The 20,954-nt window shown below is 49.3% G+C and overlaps 3 non-coding genes across 3 annotated transcripts; all 3 read left to right on the forward strand.

Moving 5' to 3' along the window:
• Window positions 1-8,744: 8,744 nt before the first annotated feature.
• Window positions 8,745-8,818, forward strand: Trnaa-agc (transfer RNA alanine (anticodon AGC)). The gene has a single exon. It is a non-coding gene; the product is annotated as a tRNA-Ala (tRNA).
• A 4,660-nt stretch (window positions 8,819-13,478) lies between these two features.
• Window positions 13,479-13,552, forward strand: Trnaa-agc (transfer RNA alanine (anticodon AGC)). Its single transcript has one exon. It is a non-coding gene; the product is annotated as a tRNA-Ala (tRNA).
• A 6,260-nt stretch (window positions 13,553-19,812) lies between these two features.
• Trnaa-agc (transfer RNA alanine (anticodon AGC)) lies at window positions 19,813-19,886 on the forward strand. Its single transcript has one exon. It is a non-coding gene; the product is annotated as a tRNA-Ala (tRNA).
• The last annotated feature ends 1,068 nt before the right edge of the window (window positions 19,887-20,954 follow it).

The raw sequence follows: 20,954 nt of genomic DNA on the forward strand, positions 1-20,954 counted from the left end.
ACGCGGAAACTTGTTGTGTCCCAGTGTTTTGCAGTTGGACGACAAGAGTTTTACACAGTAGCAAAGAGCGAGGCACTGAGTTGGCATGAACAATGGAGAGCACAATGGGGCTCGAGATGTGCTTGTTACCTCAGGTGCTGTGTGATTGTCGACAAGGAGTGAAATGGACCAAATTGTGACCGCCCTTTCCATTTAAGACGTTAAAAACAGACGGAATTTGCATTCGTAATACCAGAGTATCGAAACTACTTGGAACTCTTGTGTATATGAACGTGTCCGCGTTTGTACTCTGGTACCTTCGCCGCTACAAACCAACCAACCATCGTGTCCGTGCACATCAGAGTCCCAAAGAATGGAGAATAGCCAGGCTTGGTCGTGTGTGCAGCCGTAGCTCAGTTGGCAGATAGTTCGCTTAGCGTGTGAAAGGTCACGGGTTCAAGCTCCGGCTCCTCCATGTTTTGTGGTCAGTGCATGGTAAGTGTTGGTCGCGGCGAACATAAAGGGACGCAAGAAGTTGCAAAACCAGCGTCACAGACTGATACGATGTATACTGTTATAAGGAGAGCAAGATGTAAGTGTGGTGACCGGCTGTTATCGTGGTGTCATCGAGTGCAGATCTGTCTTAGGTATCACGGCTTAACGTCATTGAAGCCTAGAGAGTGGACAACACGTTCGTCTTACTCAGAGCGGTGTCCGAATTCTATTTTCGACGTTATGCGTGCCACTCTTATTGTGGCCAACTACGATTCGATACAGAATGCACGAAACCTGAAAGACACCCTCACTGATCCATAGAGAGTAGTGTTTGTCTGCGGAATAATGGGAGTGTAAGGGTCTGTGACGTTGATGTGGCTGTATGTAGCACTATTAGTCAACAGGGGGGTGGGCGTAGATCAGATGGTAGAGCGCTCGCTTAGTGTGCGAGAATTTTTAACACTCCTACATGCGCACCTTGCCATGCAAGTGGAATAATTCCCAACCAGCAGAGGTGTCTAGGCTGATACAAGCGAACGATTAGCATCCACAATTGGCAAGCGTTCTTTTATTCGTGCGCAGGTAGCACCCACCTCGCACACCTACACTTAACTTAGAAACAGTACAAATGTTCCCATAAGATTCTCAAGCCTACGTCGGAAAGATCTGCCTTGCGCCGAGTTCACGTAAATCCCACTGCACGTTCCCATTCTTTGCGTGCAGTCGGCTTCTACTGGTGTTGCTGGTTGTGACTGCTTATAACAGATGCTGTAGCAATCACTTCATGGAGTGAGTTGAATGTTTTGCGATAGTCTTTCTCTGACAAGCAAGCACAGGTGATATAGGTGCGAACACAGGAAGCTTGCAGCCCCTCGCTGCCTGCAGACACAGAGCAGCCACACTAGGAGAGCGGCCTAAGCCGTAGGCGAAATGTGCTCATTCGCTTTGGCGCGACGTCGAACTATAAGTAAGGCTGTCACTAGCGTGAGCGTCGTGTAAAGTCGGGAAAGTCGGCTGCATGGGTGATTGTCAAGTTTGGGGAGCGTTTCGCAGTATGATCAGTGCAATGGAGACGCGGAAACTGGTTGTGTCCCAGTGTTTTGCAGTTGGACGACAAGAGTTTTACACAGTAGCAAAGAGCGAGGCACTGAGTTGGCATGAACAATGGAGAGCACAATGGGGCTCGAGATGTGCTTGTTACCTCAGGTGCTGTGTGATTGTCGACAAGGAGTGAAATGGACCAATTTGTGACCGCCCTTTCCATTTAAGACGTTAAAAACAGACGGAATTTGCATTGGTAATACCAGAGTATCGAAACTACTTGGAACTCTTGTGTATATGAACGTGTCCGCGCCTTTGTACTCTGGTACCTTCGCCGCTACAAACCAACCAACCATCGTGTCCGTGCACATCAGAGTCACAAAGAATGGAGAATAGCCAGGCTTGGTCGTGTGTGCAGCCGTAGCTCAGTTGGCAGATCGTTCGCTTAGCGTGTGAAAGGTCTCGGGTTCAAGCTCCGGCTCCTCTATGTTTTGTGGTCAGTGCATGGTAAGTGTTGGTCGCGGCGAACATAAAGGGACGCAAGAAGTTGCAAAACCAGCGTCACAGACTGATATGATGTATACTGTTATAAGGAGAGCAAGATGTAAGTGTGGTGACCGGCTGTTATCGTGGTGTCATCGAGTGCAGATCTGTCTTAGGTATCACGGCTTAACGTCATTGAAGCCTAGAGAGTGGACAACACGTTCGTCTTACTCAGAGCGGTGTCCGAATTCTATTTTCGACGTTATGCGTGCCACTCTTATTGTGGCCAACTACGATTCGATACAGAATGCACGAAACCTGAAAGACACCCTCACTGATCCATAGAGAGTAGTGTTTGTCTGCGGAATAATGGGAGTGTAAGGGTCTGTGACGTTGATGTGGCTGTATGTAGCACTATTAGTCACCGGGGAGGTGGGCGTAGCTCAGATGGTAGAGTGCTCGCTTAGTGTGCGAGAGGTACTGGGATCGATACCCAGCGCCTCCAAAATTTTTAACACTCCTACATGCGCACCTTGCCATGCAAGTGGAATAATTCCCAACCAGCAGAGGTGTCTAGGCTGATACAAACGAACGATTAGCATCCACAATTGGCAAGCGTTCTTTTATTCGTGCGCAGGAAGCACCCACCTCGCACACCTACACTTAACTTAGAAACAGTACAAATGTTCCCATAAGATTCTCAAGCCTACGTCGGAACGATCTGCCTTGCGCCGAGTTCACGTAAATCCCACTGCACGTTCCCCTTCTTTGCGTGCAGTCGGCTGCTACTGGTGTTGCTGGTTGTGACTGCTGATAACAGATGCCGTAGCAATCACTTCATGGAGTGAGTTGAATGTTTTGCGATAGTCTGTCTCTGACAAGCAAGCACAGGTGATATAGGTGCGAACACAGGAAGCTTGCAGCCCCTCGCTGCCTGCAGACACAGAGCAGCCACACTAGGAGAGCGGCCTAAGCCGTAGGCGAAATGTGTTCATTCGCTTTGGCCCGACGTCGAACTATAAGTAAGGCTGTCACTAGCGTGAGCGTCGTGTAAAGTCGGAAAAGTCGGCTGCATGGGTGATTGCCAAGTTTGGGGAGCGTTTCGCAGTATGATCAGTGCAATGGAGACGCGGAAACTGGTTGTGTCCCAGTGTTTTGCAGTTGGACGACAAGAGTTTTACACAGTAGCAAAGAGCGAGGCACTGAGTTGGCATGAAAAATGGAGAGCACAATGGGGCTCGAGATGTGCTTGTTACCTCAGGTGCTGTGTGATTGTCGACAAGGAGTGAAATGGACCAATTTGTGACCGCCCTTTCCATTTAAGACGTGAAAAACAGACGGAATTTGCATTCGTAATACCAGAGTATCGAAACTACTTGGAACTCTTGTGTATATGAACGTGTCCGCGCCTTTGTACTCTGGTACCTTCGCCGCTACAAACCAACCAACCATCGTGTCCGTGCACATCAGAGTCCCAAAGAATGGAGAATAGCCAGGCTTGGTCGTGTGTGCAGCCGTAGCTCAGTTGGCAGATCGTTCGCTTAGCGTGTGAAAGGTCTCGGGTTCAAGCTCCGGCTCCTCCATGTTTTGTGGTCAGTGCATGGTAAGTGTTGGTCGCGGCGAACATAAAGGGACGCAAGAAGTTGCAAAACCAGCGTCACAGACTGATATGATGTATACTGTTATAAGGAGAGCAAGATGTAAGTGTGGTGACCGGCTGTTATCGTGGTGTCATCGAGTGCAGATCTGTCTTAGGTATCACTGCTTAACGTCATTGAAGCCTAGAGAGTGGACAACACGTTCGTCTTACTCAGAGCGGTGTCCGAATTCTATTTTCGACGTTATGCGTGCCACTCTTATTGTGGCCAACTACGATTCGATACAGAATGCACGAAACCTGAAAGACACCCTCACTGATCCATAGAGAGTAGTGTTTGTCTGCGGAATAATGGGAGTGTAAGGGTCTGTGACGTTGATGTGGCTGTATGTAGCACTATTAGTCACCGGGGAGGTGGGCGTAGCTCAGATGGTAGAGCGCTCGCTTAGTGTGCGAGAGGTACTGGGATCGATACCCAGCGCCTCCAAAATTTTTAACACTCCTACATGCGCACCTTGCCATGCAAGTGGAATAATTCCCAACCAGCAGAGGTGTCTAGGCTGATACAAACGAACGATTAGCATCCACAATTGGCAAGCGTTCTTTTATTCGTGCGCAGGAAGCACCCACCTCGCACACCTACACTTAACTTAGAAACAGTACAAATGTTCCCATAAGATTCTCAAGCCTACGTCGGAACGATCTGCCTTGCGCCGAGTTCACGTAAATCCCACTGCACGTTCCCATTCTTTGCGTGCAGTCGGCTGCTACTGGTGTTGCTGGTTGTGACTGCTGATAACAGATGCCGTAGCAATCACTTCATGGAGTGAGTTGAATGTTTTGCGATAGTCTGTCTCTGACAAGCAAGCACAGGTGATATAGGTGCGAACACAGGAAGCTTGCAGCCCCTCGCTGCCTGCAGACACAGAGCAGCCACACTAGGAGAGCGGCCTAAGCCGTAGGCGAAATGTGCTCATTCGCTTTGGCCCGACGTCGAACTATAAGTAAGGCTGTCACTAGCGTGAGCGTCGTGTAAAGTCGGAAAAGTCGGCTGCATGGGTGATTGCCAAGTTTGGGGAGCGTTTCGCAGTATGATCAGTGCAATGGAGACGCGGAAACTGGTTGTGTCCCAGTGTTTTGCAGTTGGACGACAAGAGTTTTACACAGTAGCAAAGAGCGAGGCACTGAGTTGGCATGAACAATGGAGAGCACAATGGGGCTCGAGATGTGCTTGTTACCTCAGGTGCTGTGTGATTGTCGACAAGGAGTGAAATGGACCAATTTGTGACCGCCCTTTCCATTTAAGACGTTAAAAACAGACGGAATTTGCATTCGTAATACCAGAGTATCGAAACTACTTGGAACTCTTGTGTATATGAACGTGTCCGCGCCTTTGTACTCTGGTACCTTCGCCGCTACAAACCAACCAACCATCGTGTCCGTGCACATCAGAGTCCCAAAGAATGGAGAATAGCCAGGCTTGGTCGTGTGTGCAGCCGTAGCTCAGTTGGCAGATCGTTCACTTAGCGAGTGAAAGGTCTCGGGTTCAAGCTCCGGCCCCTCCATGTTTTGTGGTCAGTGCATGGTAAGTGTTGGTCGCGGCGAACATAAAGGGACGCAAGAAGTTGCAAAACCAGCGTCACAGACTGATATGATGTATACTGTTATAAGGAGAGCAAGATGTAAGTGTGGTGACCGGCTGTTATCGTGGTGTCATCGAGTGCAGATCTGTCTTAGGTATCACGGCTTAACGTCATTGAAGCCTAGAGAGTGGACAACACGTTCGTCTTACTCAGAGCGGTGTCCGAATTCTATTTTCGACGTTATGCGTGCCACTCTTATTGTGGCCAACTACGATTCGATACAGAATGCACGAAACCTGAAAGACACCCTCACTGATCCATAGAGTTTAGTGTTTGTCTGAGGAATAATGGGAGTGTAAGGGTCTGTGTCGTTGATGTGGCTGTACGTAGCACTATTAGTCAACGGGGGGTGGGCGTAGCTCAGATGGTAGAGCGCTCGCTTAGTGTGCGAGAGGTACTGGGATCGATACCCAGCGCCTCCAGAATTTTTAACACTCCTACATGCGCACCTTGGCATGTAAGTTTAATAATTCCCAACCAGCAGAGGTGTCTAGGCTGATACAAGCGAACGATTAGCATCCACAATTGGCAAGCGTTCTTTTATTCGTGCGCAGGAAGCACCCACCTCCCACACCTACACTTAACTTAGAAACAGTACAAATGTTCCCATAAGATTCTCAAGCCTACGTCGGAACGATCTGCCTTGCGCCGAGTTCACGTAAATCCCACTGCACGTTCCCATTCTTTGCGTGCAGTCGGCTGCTACTGGTGTTGCTGGTTGTGACTGCTGATAACAGATGCCGTAGCAATCACTTCATGGAGTGAGTTGAATGTTTTGCGATAGTCTGTCTCTGACAAGCAAGCACAGGTGATATAGGTGCGAACACAGGAAGCTTGCAGCCCCTCGCTGCCTGCAGACACAGAGCAGCCACACTAGGAGAGCGGCCTAAGCCGTAGGCGAAATGTGCTCATTCGCTTTGGCGCGACGTCGAACTATAAGTAAGGCTGTCACTAGCGTGAGCGTCGTGTAAAGTCGGAAAAGTCGGCTGCATGGGTGATTGCCAAGTTTGGGGAGCGTTTCGCAGTATGATCAGTGCAATGGAGATGCGGAAACTGGTTGTGTCCCAGTGTTTTGCAGTTGGACGACAAGAGTTTTACACAGTAGCAAAGAGCGAGGCACTGAGTTGGCATGAACAATGGAGAGCACAATGGGGCTCGAGATGTGCTTGTTACCTCAGGTGCTGTGTGATTGTCGACAAGGAGTGAAATGGACCAATTTGTGACCGCCCTTTCCATTTAAGACGTTAAAAACAGACTGAATTTGCATTCGTAATACCAGAGTATCGAAACTACTTGGAACTCTTGTGTATATGAACGTGTCCGCGCCTTTGTACTCTGGTACCTTCGCCGCTACAAACCAACCAACCATCGTGTCCGTGCACATCAGAGTCCCAAAGAATGGAGAATAGCCAGGCTTATTCGTGTGTGCAGCCGTAGCTCAGTTGGCAGATCGTTCGTTTAGCGTGTGAAAGGTCTCGGGTTCAAGCTCCGGCTCCTCCATGTTTTGTGGTCAGTGCATGGTAAGTGTTGGTCGCGGCGAACATAAAGGGACGCAAGAAGTTGCAAAACCAGCGTCACAGACTGATATGATGTATACTGTTATAAGGAGAGCAAGATGTAAGTGTGGTGACCGGCTGTTATCGTGGTGTCATCGAGTGCAGATCTGTCTTAGGTATCACGGCTTAACGTCATTGAAGCCTAGAGAGTGGACAACACGTTCGTCTTACTCAGAGCGGTGTCCGAATTCTATTTTCGACATTATGCGTGCCACTCTTATTGTGGCCAACTACGATTCGATACAGAATGCACGAAACCTGAAAGACACCTTCACTGATACATAGAGAGTAGTGTTTGTCTGCGGAATAATGGGAGTGTAAGGGTCTGTGACGTTGATGTGGCTGTATGTAGCACTATTAGTCAACGGGGGGGTGGGCGTAGCTCAGATGGTAGAGCGCTCGCTTAGTGTGCGAGAGGTACTGGGATCGATACCCAGCGCCTCCAGAATTTTTAACACTCCTACATGCGCACCTTGCCATGCAAGTGGAATAATTCCCAACCAGCAGAGGTGTCTAGGCAGATACAAGCGAACGATTAGCATCCACAATTGGCAAGCGTTCTTTTATTCGTGCGCAGGAAGCACCCACCTCGCACACCTACACTTAACTTAGAAACAGTACAAATGTTCCCATAAGATTCTCAAGCCTACGTCGGAAAGATCTGCCTTGCGCCGAGTTCACGTAAATCCCACTGTACGTTCCCATTCTTTGCGTGCAGTCGGCTGCTACTGGTGTTGCTGGTTGTGACTGCTGATAACAGATGCCGTAGCAATCACTTCATGGAGTGAGTTGAATGTTTTGCGATAGTCTGTCTCTGACAAGCAAGCACAGGTGATATAGGTGCGAATACAGGAAGCTTGCAGCCCCTCGCTGCCTGCAGACACAGAGCAGCCACACTAGGAGAGCGGCCTAAGCCGTAGGCGAAATGTGCTCATTCGCTTTGGCGCGACGTCGAACTATAAGTAAGGTTGTCACTAGCGTGAGCGTCGTGTAAAGTCGGAAAAGTCGGCTGCATGGGTGATTGCCAAGTTTGGGGAGCGTTTCGCAGTATGATCATTGCAATGGAGACGCGGAAACTGGTTGTGTCCCAGTGTTTTGCAGTTGGACGACAAGAGTTTTACACAGTAGCAAAGAGCGAGGCACTGAGTTGGCATGAACAATGGAGAGCACAATGGGGCTCGAGATGTGCTTGTTCCCTCAGGTGCTGTGTGATTGTCGACAAGGAGTGAAATGGACCAATTTGTGACCGCCCTTTCCATTTAAGACGTTAAAAACAGACGGAATTTGCATTGGTAATACCAGAGTATCGAAACTACTTGGAACTCTTGTGTATATGAACGTGTCCGCGGCTTTGTACTCTGGTACCTTCGCCGCTACAAACCAACCAACCATCGTGTCCGTGCACATCAGAGTCCCAAAGAATGGAGAATAACCAGGCTAGGTCGTGTGTGCAGGCATAGCTCAGTTGGCAGATCGTTCGTTTAGCGTGTGAAAGGTCTCGGGTTCAAGCTCCGGCTCCTCCATGTTTTGTGGTCAGTGCATGGTAAGTGTTGGTCGCGGCGAACATAAAGGGACGCAAGAAGTTGCAAAACCAGCGTCACAGACTGATATGATGTATACTGTTATAAGGAGAGCAAGATGTAAGTGTGGTGACCGGCTGTTATCGTGGTGTCATCGAGTGCAGATCTGTCTTAGGTATCACGGCTTAACGTCATTGAAGCCTAGAGAGTGGACAACACGTTCGTCTTACTCAGAGCGGTGTCTGAACTCTATTTTCGACGTTATGGGTGCCACTTTCATTGTGGCCAACTACGATTCGATACAGAATGCACGAAACCTGAAAGACACCCTCACTGATACATAGAGAGTAGTGTTTGTCTGCGGAATAATGGGAGTGCAAGGGTCTGTGACGTTTATATGACTGTATGTAGCACTACTAGTTATCGGGGGGGTGGGCGTAGCTCAGATGGTAGAGCGCTCGCTTAGCGTGCGAGAGGTACTGGGATCGATACCCAGCGCCTCCAGAATTTTTATCGCACCTACATGCGCACCTTGCCATGCAAGTGGAATAATTCCCAACCGGCAGAGGTGTGTAGGCAGATACAAGCGAACGATTAGCATCCACAATTGGCGAGCGTGCTTTTATTCGTGCGCAGGAAGCACCCTCCTCCCACACCTACACTTAATTTAGAAACAGTAGAAATGTTCCCATAAGATTCTCAAGCCTACGTCGGAAAGATCTGCCTTGCGCCGATTTCACGTAAATCCCACTGCACGTTCCCATTCTTTGCGTGCAGTCGGCTGCTACTGGTATTGCTGGTTGTGACTGCTGATAACAGATGCCGTAGCAATCAATTCATGGAGTGAGTTGTATGTTTTGCGATAGTCTGTCTCTGACAAGGAAGCACAGGTGATATAGGTGCGAACACAGGAAGCTTGCAGCCCCTCGCTGCCTGCAGACACAGAGCAGCCACACTTGAAGAGCGGCCTAAGCCGTAGGCGAAATGTGCTCATTCGCTTTGGCGCGACGTCGAACTGTAAATAAGGCTGTCACTAGCGTGAGCGTCGTGTAAAGTCGGAAAAGTCATCTGCATGGGTGATTGCCAAGTTTGGGGAGCGTTTCGTAGTACGATCAGTGCAATGGAGACGCGGAAACTTGTTGTGTCCCATTGTTTTGCAGTTGGACGACAAGAGTTTTACAGAGTAGCAAAGAGCAAGGCACTGAGTTGGCATGGACAATGGAGAGCACAATGGGGCTCGAGATGTGCTTGTTACCTCAGGTGCTGTGTGATTGTCGACAAGGAGTGAAATGGACCAATTTGTGACCGCCCTTTCAATTTAAGACGTTCAAAACAGACGGAATTTGCATTCGTAATACCAGAGCATCGAAACTACTTGGAACTCTTGTGTATATGAACGTGTCCGCGCCTTTGTATTCTGGTACCTTCGCCGCTACAAACCAACCAACCACCGTGTCCGTGCACATCAGAGTCGCAAAGAATGGAGAATAGCCAGGCTTGGTCGTGTGTGTAGCTGTAGCTCAGTTGGCAGATCGTTCGCTTAGCGTGTGAACGGTCTCGGGTTCAAGCCCCGGCTCCTCCATGTTTTGTGGTCAGTGCATGGTAAGTGTTGGTCGCGGCGAACATAAACGCACGCAAGAAGTTGCAAAACCAGCGTCACAGACTGATATGATGTATACTGTCATAAGGAGAGCAAGATGTAAGTGTGGGGACCGGCTGTTATGGTGGTGTCATCGAGTGCAGATCTGTCTTAGGTATCACGGCTTATCGTCATTGAAGTCTAGAGGTGGACAACACGTTCGTCTTACTCAGAGCGGTGTCTGAACTCTATTTTCGACGTTATGGGTGCCACTTTCATTGTGGCCAACTACGATTCGATACAGAATGCACGAAACCTGAAAGACACCCTCACTGATACATAGAGAGTAGTGTTTGTCTGCGGAATAATGGGAGTGCAAGGGTCTGTGACGTTGATATGGCTGTATGTAGCACTACTAGTTATCTGGGGGGTGGGCGTAGCTCAGATGGTAGAGCGCTTGCTTAGCGTGCGAGAGGTACTGGGATCGATACCCAGCGCCTCCAGTATTTTTATCGCACCTACATGCGCACCTTGCCATGCAAGTGGAATAATTCCCAACCGGCAGAGGTGTGTAGGCAGATACAAGCGAACGATTAGCATCCACAATTGGCGAGCGTGCTTTTATTCGTGCGCAGGAAGCACCCTCCTCCCACACCTACACTTAATTTAGAAACAGTACAAATGTTCCCATAAGATTCTCAAGCCTACGTCGGAAAGATCTGCCTTGCGCCGATTTCACGTAAATCCCACTGCACGTTCCCATTCTTTGCGTGCAGTCGGCTGCTACTGGTATTGCTGGTTGTGACTGCTGATAACAGATGCCGTAGCAATCAATTCATGGAGTGAGTTGTATGTTTTGCGATAGTCTGTCTCTGACAAGGAAGCACAGGTGATATAGGTGCGAACACAGGAAGCTTGCAGCCCCTCGCTGCCTGCAGACACAGAGCAGCCACACTTGAAGAGCGGCCTAAGCCGTAGGCGAAATGTGCTCATTCGCTTTGGCGCGACGTCGAACTGTAAATAAGGCTGTCACTAGCGTGAGCGTCGTGTAAAGTCGGAAAAGTCATCTGCATGGGTGATTGCCAAGTTTGGGGAGCGTTTCGTAGTACGATCAGTGCAATGGAGACGCGGAAACTTGTTGTGTCCCATTGTTTTGCAGTTGGACGACAAGAGTTTTACAGAGTAGCAAAGAGCAAGGCACTGAGTTGGCATGGACAATGGAGAGCACAATGGGGCTCGAGATGTGCTTGTTACCTCAGGTGCTGTGTGATTGTCGACAAGGAGTGAAATGGACCAATTTGTGACCGCCCTTTCAATTTAAGACGTTCAAAACAGACGGAATTTGCATTCGTAATACCAGAGCATCGAAACTACTTGGAACTCTTGTGTATATGAACGTGTCCGCGCCTTTGTATTCTGGTACCTTCGCCGCTACAAACCAACCAACCACCGTGTCCGTGCACATCAGAGTCGCAAAGAATGGAGAATAGCCAGGCTTGGTCGTGTGTGTAGCTGTAGCTCAGTTGGCAGATCGTTCGCTTAGCGTGTGAACGGTCTCGGGTTCAAGCCCCGGCTCCTCCATGTTTTGTGGTCAGTGCATGGTAAGTGTTGGTCGCGGCGAACATAAACGCACGCAAGAAGTTGCAAAACCAGCGTCACAGACTGATATGATGTATACTGTCATAAGGAGAGCAAGATGTAAGTGTGGGGACCGGCTGTTATGGTGGTGTCATCGAGTGCAGATCTGTCTTAGGTATCACGGCTTATCGTCATTGAAGTCTAGAGGTGGACAACACGTTCGTCTTACTCAGAGCGGTGTCTGAACTCTATTTTCGACGTTATGGGTGCCACTTTCATTGTGGCCAACTACGATTCGATACAGAATGCACGAAACCTGAAAGACACCCTCACTGATACATAGAGAGTAGTGTTTGTCTGCGGAATAATGGGAGTGCAAGGGTCTGTGACGTTGATATGGCTGTATGTAGCACTACTAGTTATCTGGGGGGTGGGCGTAGCTCAGATGGTAGAGCGCTTGCTTAGCGTGCGAGAGGTACTGGGATCGATACCCAGCGCCTCCAGTATTTTTATCGCACCTACATGCGCACCTTGCCATGCAAGTGGAATAATTCCCAACCGGCAGAGGTGTGTAGGCAGATACAAGCGAACGATTAGCATCCACAATTGGCGAGCGTGCTTTTATTCGTGCGCAGGAAGCACCCTCCTCCCACACCTACACTTAATTTAGAAACAGTACAAATGTTCCCATAAGATTCTCAAGCCTACGTCGGAAAGATCTGCCTTGCGCCGATTTCACGTAAATCCCACTGCACGTTCCCATTCTTTGCGTGCAGTCGGCTGCTACTGGTGTTGCTGGTTGTGACTGCTGATACCAGATGCCGTAGCAATCAATTCATGGAGTGAGTTGTATGTTTTGCGATAGTCTGTCTCTGACAAGGAAGCACAGGTGATATAGGTGCGAACACAGGAAGCTTGCAGCCCCTCGCTGCCTGCAGACACAGAGCAGCCACACTAGGAGAGCGGCCTAAGCCGTAGGCGAAATGTGCTCATTCGCTTTGGCGCGACGTCGAACTGTAAATAAGGCTGTCACTAGCGTGAGCGTCGCGTAAAGTCGGAAAAGTCATCTGCATGGGTGATTGCCAAGTTTGGGGAGCGTTTCGTAGTACGATCAGTGCAATGGAGACGCGGAAACTTGTTGTGTCCCAGTGTTTTGCAGTTGGACGACAAGAGTTTTACACAGTAGCAAAGAGCGAGGCACTGAGTTGGCATGAACAATGGAGAGCACAATGGGGCTCGAGATGTGCTTGTTACCTCAGGTGCTGTGTGATTGTCGACAAGGAGTGAAATGGACCAATTTGTGACCGCCCTTTCAATTTAAGACGTTCAAAACAGACGGAATTTGCATTCGTAATACCAGAGCATCGAAACTACTTGGAACTCTTGTGTATATGAACGTGTCCGCGCCTTTGTATTCTGGTACCTTCGCCGCTACAAACCAAACAACCATCGTGTCCGTGCACATCAGAGTCGCAAAGAATGGAGAATAGCCAGGCTTGGTCGTGTGTGTAGCTGTAGCTCAGTTGGCAGATCGTTCGCTTAGCGTGTGAACGGTCTCGGGTTCAAGCCCCGGCTCCTCCATGTTTTGTGGTCAGTGCATGGTAAGTGTTGGTCGCGGCGAACATAAACCCACGCAAGAAGTTGCAAAACCAGCGTCACAGACTGATATGATGTATACTGTCATAAGGAGAGCAAGATGTAAGTGTGGGGACCGGCTGTTATGGTGGTGTCATCGAGTGCAGATCTGTCTTAGGTATCACGGCTTAACGTCATTGAAGTCTAGAGGTGGACAACACGTTCGTCTTACTCAGAGCGGTGTCTGAACTCTATTTTCGACGTTATGGGTGCCACTTTCATTGTGGCCAACTACGATTCGATACAGAATGCACGAAACCTGAAAGACACACTCACTGATACATAGAGAGTAGTGTTTGTCTGCGGAATAATGGGAGTGCAAGGGTCTGTGACGTTGATATGACTGTATGTAGCACTACTAGTTATCTGGGGGGTGGGCGTAGCTCAGATGGTAGAGCGCTCGCTTAGCGTGCGAGAGGTACTGGGATCGATACCCAGCGCCTCCAGAATATTTATCACACCTACTTGCGCCCCTTGCCATGCAAGTGGAATATTTCCCAACCGGCAGAGTTTTGTAGGCAGATACAAGCGAACGATTAGCATCCACAATTGGCGAGCGTGCTTTTATTCGTGCGCAGGAAGCACCCTCCTCCCACACCTACACTTAATTTAGAAACAGTACAAATGTTCCCATAAGATTCTCAAGCCTACGTCGGAAAGATCTGCCTCGCGCCGATTTCACGTAAATCCCACTGCACGTTCCCATTCTTTGCGTGCAGTCGGCTGCTACTGGTGTTGCTGTTTGTGACTTCTGATAACAGATGCCGTAGCAATCAATTCATGGAGTGAGTTGTATGTTTTGCGATAGTCTGTCTCTGACAAGGAAGCACAGGTGATATAGGTGCGAACACAGGAAGCTTGCAGCCCCTCGCTGCCTGCAGACACAGAGCAGCCACACTAGAAGAGCGGCCTAAGCCGTAGGCGAAATGTGCTCATTCGCTTTGGCGCGACGTCGAACTGTAAATAAGGCTGTCACTAGCGTGAGCGTCGTGTAAAGTCGGAAAAGTCATCTGCATGGGTGATTGCCAAGTTTGGGGAGCGTTTCGTAGTACGATCAGTGCAATGGAGACGCGGAAACTTGTTGTGTCCCAGTGTTTTGCAGTTGGACGACAAGAGTTTTACACAGTAGCAAAGAGCGAGGCACTGAGTTGGCATGAACAATGGAGAGCACAATGGGGCTCGAGATGTGCTTGTTACCTCAGGTGCTGTGTGATTGTCGACAAGGAGTGAAATGGACCACTTTGTTACCGCCCTTTCAATTTAAGACGTTCAAAACAGACGGAATTTGCATTCGTAATACCAGGGCATCGAAACTACTTGGAACTCTTGTGTATATGAACCTGTCCGCGTCTTTGTATTCTGGTACCTTCGCCGCTACAAACCAACCAACCATCGTGTCCGTGCACATCAGAATCGCAAAGAATGGAGAATAGCCAGGCTTGGTCGAGTGTGTAGCTGTAGCTCAGTTGGCAGATCGTTCGCTTAGCGTGTGAACGGTCTCGGGTTCAAGCCCCGGCTCCTCCATGTTTTGTGGTCAGTGCATGGTAAGTGTTGGTCGCGGCGAACATAAACGCACGCAAGAAGTTGCAAAACCAGCGTCACAGACTGATATGATGTATACTGTCATAAGGAGAGCAAGATGTAAGTGTGGGGACCGGCTGTTATGGTGGTGTCATCGAGTGCAGATCTGTCTTAGGTATCACGGCTTAACGTCATTGAAGTCTAGAGGTGGACAACACGTTCGTCTTACTCAGAGCGGTGTCTGAACTCCATTTTCGACGTTATGGGTGCCACTTTCATTGTGGCCAACTACGATTCGATACAGAATGCACGAAACCTGAAAGACACCCTCACTGATACATAGAGAGTAGTGTTTGTCTGCGGAATAATGGGAGTGCAAGGGTCTGTGACGTTGATATGACTGTATGTAGCACTACTAGTTATCTGGGGGGTGGGCGTAGCTCAGATGGTAGAGCGCTCGCTTAGCATGCGAGAGGTAATGGGATCGATACCCAGCGCCTCCAGAATATTTATCACACCTACATGCGCCCCTTGCCATGCAAGTGGAATAATTCCCAACCGGCAGAGGTGTGTAGGCAGATACAAGCGAACGATTAGCATCCACAATTGGCGAGCGTGCTTTTATTCGTGCGCAGGAAGCACCCTCCTCCCACACCTACACTTAATTTAGAAACAGTACAAATGTTCCCATACGATTCTCAAGCCTACGTCGGAAAGATCTGCCTTGCGCCGATTTCACGTGAATCCCACTGCACGTTCCCATTCTTTGCGTGCAGTCGGCTGCTACTGGTATTGCTGGTTGTGACTGCTGATAACAGATGCCGTAGCAATCAATTCATGGAGTGAGTTGTATGTTTTGCGATAGTCTGTCTCTGACAAGGTGGCACAGGTGATATAGGTGCGAACACAGGAAGCTTGCAGCCCCTCGCTGCCTGCAGACACAGAGCAGCCACACTAGAAGAGCGGCCTAAGCCGTAGGCGAAATGTGCTCATTCGCTTTAGCGCGACGTCGAACTGTAAATAAGGCTGTCACTAGCGTGAGCGTTGCGTTAGCGTCGTGTAAAGTCGGAAAAGTCATCTGCATGGTTGATTGCCAAGTTTGTGGAGCGTTTCGTAGTACGATCAGTGCAATGGAGACGCGGAAACTTGTTGTGTCCCAGTGTTTTGCAGTTGGACGACAAGAGTTTTACACAGTAGCAAAGAGCGAGGCACTGAGTTGGCATGAACAATGGAGAGCACAATGGGGCTCGAGATGTGCTTGTTACCTCAGGTGCTGTGTGATTGTCGACAAGGAGTGAAATGGACCAATTTGTGACCGCCCTTTCAATTTAAGACGTTCAAAACAGACGGAATTTGCATTCGTAATACCAGAGCATCGAAACTACTTGGAACTCTTGTGTATATGAACGTGTCCGCGCCTTTGTATTCTGGTACCTTCGCCGCTACAAACCAACCAACCATCGTGTCCGTGCACATCAGAGTCGCAAAGAATGGAGAATAGCCAGGCTTGGTCGTGTGTGTAGCTGTAGCTCAGTTGGCAGATCGTTGGCTTGGCGTGTGAACGGTCTCGGGTTCAAGCCCCGACTCCTCCATGTTTTGTGGTCAGTGCATGGTAAGTGTTGGTCGCGGCGAACATAAACGCACGCAAGAAGTTGCAAAACCAGCGTCACAGACTGATATGATGTATACTGTCATAAGGAGAGCAAGATGTAAGTGTGGGGACCGGCTGTTATGGTGGTGTCATCGAGTGCAGATCTGTCTTAGGTATCACGGCTTAACGTCAATGAAGTCTAGAGGTGGACAACACGTTCGTCATACTCAGAGCCGTGTCTGAACTCTATTTTCGACGTTATGGGTGCCACTTTCATTGTGGCCAACTACGATTCGATACAGAATGCACGAAACCTGAAAGACACCCTCACTGATACATAGAGAGTAGTGTTTGTCTGCGGAATAATGGGAGTGCAAGGGTCTGTGACGTTGATATGGCTGTATGTAGCACTACTAGTTATCTGGGGGGTGGGCGTAGCTCAGATGGTAGAGCGCTCGCTTAGCTTGCGAGAGGTACTGGGATCGATACCCAGCGCCTCCAGAACTTTTATCACACCTACATGCGCACCTTGCCATGCAAGTGGAATAATTCCCAACCGGCAGAGGAGTGTAGGCAGATACAAGCGAACGATTAGCATCCACAATTGGCGAGCGTGCTTTTATTCGTGCGCAGGAAGCACCCTCCTCCCACACCTACACTTAATTTAGAAACAGTACAAATGTTCCCATAAGATTCTCAAGCCTACGTCGGAAAGATCTGCCTCGCGCCGATTTCACGTAAATCCCACTGCACGTTCCCATTCTTTGCGTGCAGTCGGCTGCTACTGGTGTTGCTGTTTGTGACTTCTGATAACAGATGCCGTAGCAATCAATTCATGGAGTGAGTTGTATGTTTTGCGATAGTCTGTCTCTGACAAGGAAGCACAGGTGATATAGGTGCGAACACAGGAAGCTTGCAGCCCCTCGCTGCCTGCAGACACAGAGCAGCCACACTAGAAGAGCGGCCTAAGCCGTAGGCGAAATGTGCTCATTCGCTTTGGCGCGACGTCGAACTGTAAATAAGGCTGTCACTAGCGTGAGCGTCGTGTAAAGTCGGAAAAGTCATCTGCATGGGTGATTGCCAAGTTTGGGGAGCGTTTCGTAGTACGATCAGTGCAATGGAGACGCGGAAACTTGTTGTGTCCCAGTGTTTTGCAGTTGGACGACAAGAGTTTTACACAGTAGCAAAGAGCGAGGCACTGAGTTGGCATGAACAATGGAGAGCACAATGGGGCTCGAGATGTGCTTGTTACCTCAGGTGCTGTGTGATTGTCGACAAGGAGTGAAATGGACCACTTTGTTACCGCCCTTTCAATTTAAGACGTTCAAAACAGACGGAATTTGCATTCGTAATACCAGGGCATCGAAACTACTTGGAACTCTTGTGTATATGAACCTGTCCGCGTCTTTGTATTCTGGTACCTTCGCCGCTACAAACCAACCAACCATCGTGTCCGTGCACATCAGAATCGCAAAGAATGGAGAATAGCCAGGCTTGGTCGAGTGTGTAGCTGTAGCTCAGTTGGCAGATCGTTCGCTTAGCGTGTGAACGGTCTCGGGTTCAAGCCCCGGCTCCTCCATGTTTTGTGGTCAGTGCATGGTAAGTGTTGGTCGCGGCGAACATAAACGCACGCAAGAAGTTGCAAAACCAGCGTCACAGACTGATATGATGTATACTGTCATAAGGAGAGCAAGATGTAAGTGTGGGGACCGGCTGTTATGGTGGTGTCATCGAGTGCAGATCTGTCTTAGGTATCACGGCTTAACGTCATTGAAGTCTAGAGGTGGACAACACGTTCGTCTTACTCAGAGCGGTGTCTGAACTCCATTTTCGACGTTATGGGTGCCACTTTCATTGTGGCCAACTACGATTCGATACAGAATGCACGAAACCTGAAAGACACCCTCACTGATACATAGAGAGTAGTGTTTGTCTGCGGAATAATGGGAGTGCAAGGGTCTGTGACGTTGATATGACTGTATGTAGCACTACTAGTTATCTGGGGGGTGGGCGTAGCTCAGATGGTAGAGCGCTCGCTTAGCATGCGAGAGGTAATGGGATCGATACCCAGCGCCTCCAGAATATTTATCACACCTACATGCGCCCCTTGCCATGCAAGTGGAATAATTCCCAACCGGCAGAGGTGTGTAGGCAGATACAAGCGAACGATTAGCATCCACAATTGGCGAGCGTGCTTTTATTCGTGCGCAGGAAGCACCCTCCTCCCACACCTACACTTAATTTAGAAACAGTACAAATGTTCCCATACGATTCTCAAGCCTACGTCGGAAAGATCTGCCTTGCGCCGATTTCACGTGAATCCCACTGCACGTTCCCATTCTTTGCGTGCAGTCGGCTGCTACTGGTATTGCTGGTTGTGACTGCTGATAACAGATGCCGTAGCAATCAATTCATGGAGTGAGTTGTATGTTTTGCGATAGTCTGTCTCTGACAAGGTGGCACAGGTGATATAGGTGCGAACACAGGAAGCTTGCAGCCCCTCGCTGCCTGCAGACACAGAGCAGCCACACTAGAAGAGCGGCCTAAGCCGTAGGCGAAATGTGCTCATTCGCTTTAGCGCGACGTCGAACTGTAAATAAGGCTGTCACTAGCGTGAGCGTTGCGTTAGCGTCGTGTAAAGTCGGAAAAGTCATCTGCATGGTTGATTGCCAAGTTTGTGGAGCGTTTCGTAGTACGATCAGTGCAATGGAGACGCGGAAACTTGTTGTGTCCCAGTGTTTTGCAGTTGGACGACAAGAGTTTTACACAGTAGCAAAGAGCGAGGCACTGAGTTGGCATGAACAATGGAGAGCACAATGGGGCTCGAGATGTGCTTGTTACCTCAGGTGCTGTGTGATTGTCGACAAGGAGTGAAATGGACCAATTTGTGACCGCCCTTTCAATTTAAGACGTTCAAAACAGACGGAATTTGCATTCGTAATACCAGAGCATCGAAACTACTTGGAACTCTTGTGTATATGAACGTGTCCGCGCCTTTGTATTCTGGTACCTTCGCCGCTACAAACCAACCAACCATCGTGTCCGTGCACATCAGAGTCGCAAAGAATGGAGAATAGCCAGGCTTGGTCGTGTGTGTAGCTGTAGCTCAGTTGGCAGATCGTTGGCTTGGCGTGTGAACGGTCTCGGGTTCAAGCCCCGACTCCTCCATGTTTTGTGGTCAGTGCATGGTAAGTGTTGGTCGCGGCGAACATAAACGCACGCAAGAAGTTGCAAAACCAGCGTCACAGACTGATATGATGTATACTGTCATAAGGAGAGCAAGATGTAAGTGTGGGGACCGGCTGTTATGGTGGTGTCATCGAGTGCAGATCTGTCTTAGGTATCACGGCTTAACGTCAATGAAGTCTAGAGGTGGACAACACGTTCGTCTTACTCAGAGCCGTGTCTGAACTCTATTTTCGACGTTATGGGTGCCACTTTCATTGTGGCCAACTACGATTCGATACAGAATGCACGAAACCTGAAAGACACCCTCACTGATACATAGAGAGTAGTGTTTGTCTGCGGAATAATGGGAGTGCAAGGGTCTGTGACGTTGATATGGCTGTATGTAGCACTACTAGTTATCTGGGGGGTGGGCGTAGCTCAGATGGTAGAGCGCTCGCTTAGCGTGCGAGAGGTACTGGGATCGATACCCAGCGCCTCCAGAACTTTTATCACACCTACATGCGCACCTTGCCATGCAAGTGGAATAATTCCCAACCGGCAGAGGAGTGTAGGCAGATACAAGCGAACGATTAGCATCCACAATTGGCGAGCGTGCTTTTATTCGTGCGCAGGAAGCACCCTCCTCCCACACCTACACTTAATTTAGAAACAGTACAAATGTTCCCATAAGATTCTCAAGCCTACGTCGGAAAGATCTGCCTCGCGCCGATTTCACGTAAATCCCACTGCACGTTCCCATTCTTTGCGTTCAGTCGGCTGCTACTGGTGTTGCTGTTTGTGACTTCTGATAACAGATGCCGTAGCAATCAATTCATGGAGTGAGTTGTATGTTTTGCGATAGTCTGTCTCTGACAAGGAAGCACAGGTGATATAGGTGCGAACACAGGAAGCTTGCAGCCCCTCGCTGCCTGCAGACACAGAGCAGCCACACTAGAAGAGCGGCCTAAGCCGTAGGCGAAATGTGCTCATTCGCTTTGGCGCGACGTCGAACTGTAAATAAGGCTGTCACTAGCGTGAGCGTCGTGTAAAGTCGGAAAAGTCATCTGCATGGGTGATTGCCAAGTTTGGGGAGCGTTTCGTAGTACGATCAGTGCAATGGAGACGCGGAAACTTGTTGTGTCCCAGTGTTTTGCAGTTGGACGACAAGAGTTTTACACAGTAGCAAAGAGCGAGGCACTGAGTTGGCATGAACAATGGAGAGCACAATGGGGCTCGAGATGTGCTTGTTACCTCAGGTGCTGTGTGATTGTCGACAAGGAGTGAAATGGACCACTTTGTTACCGCCCTTTCAATTTAAGACGTTCAAAACAGACGGAATTTGCATTCGTAATACCAGGGCATCGAAACTACTTGGAACTCTTGTGTATATGAACCTGTCCGCGTCTTTGTATTCTGGTACCTTCGCCGCTACAAACCAACCAACCATCGTGTCCGTGCACATCAGAATCGCAAAGAATGGAGAATAGCCAGGCTTGGTCGAGTGTGTAGCTGTAGCTCAGTTGGCAGATCGTTCGCTTAGCGTGTGAACGGTCTCGGGTTCAAGCCCC

The sequence above is a fragment of the Schistocerca gregaria genome, chromosome 11, assembly GCF_023897955.1.
Source record: "Schistocerca gregaria isolate iqSchGreg1 chromosome 11, iqSchGreg1.2, whole genome shotgun sequence".
Lineage (NCBI taxonomy): Eukaryota > Metazoa > Arthropoda > Insecta > Orthoptera > Acrididae > Schistocerca > Schistocerca gregaria.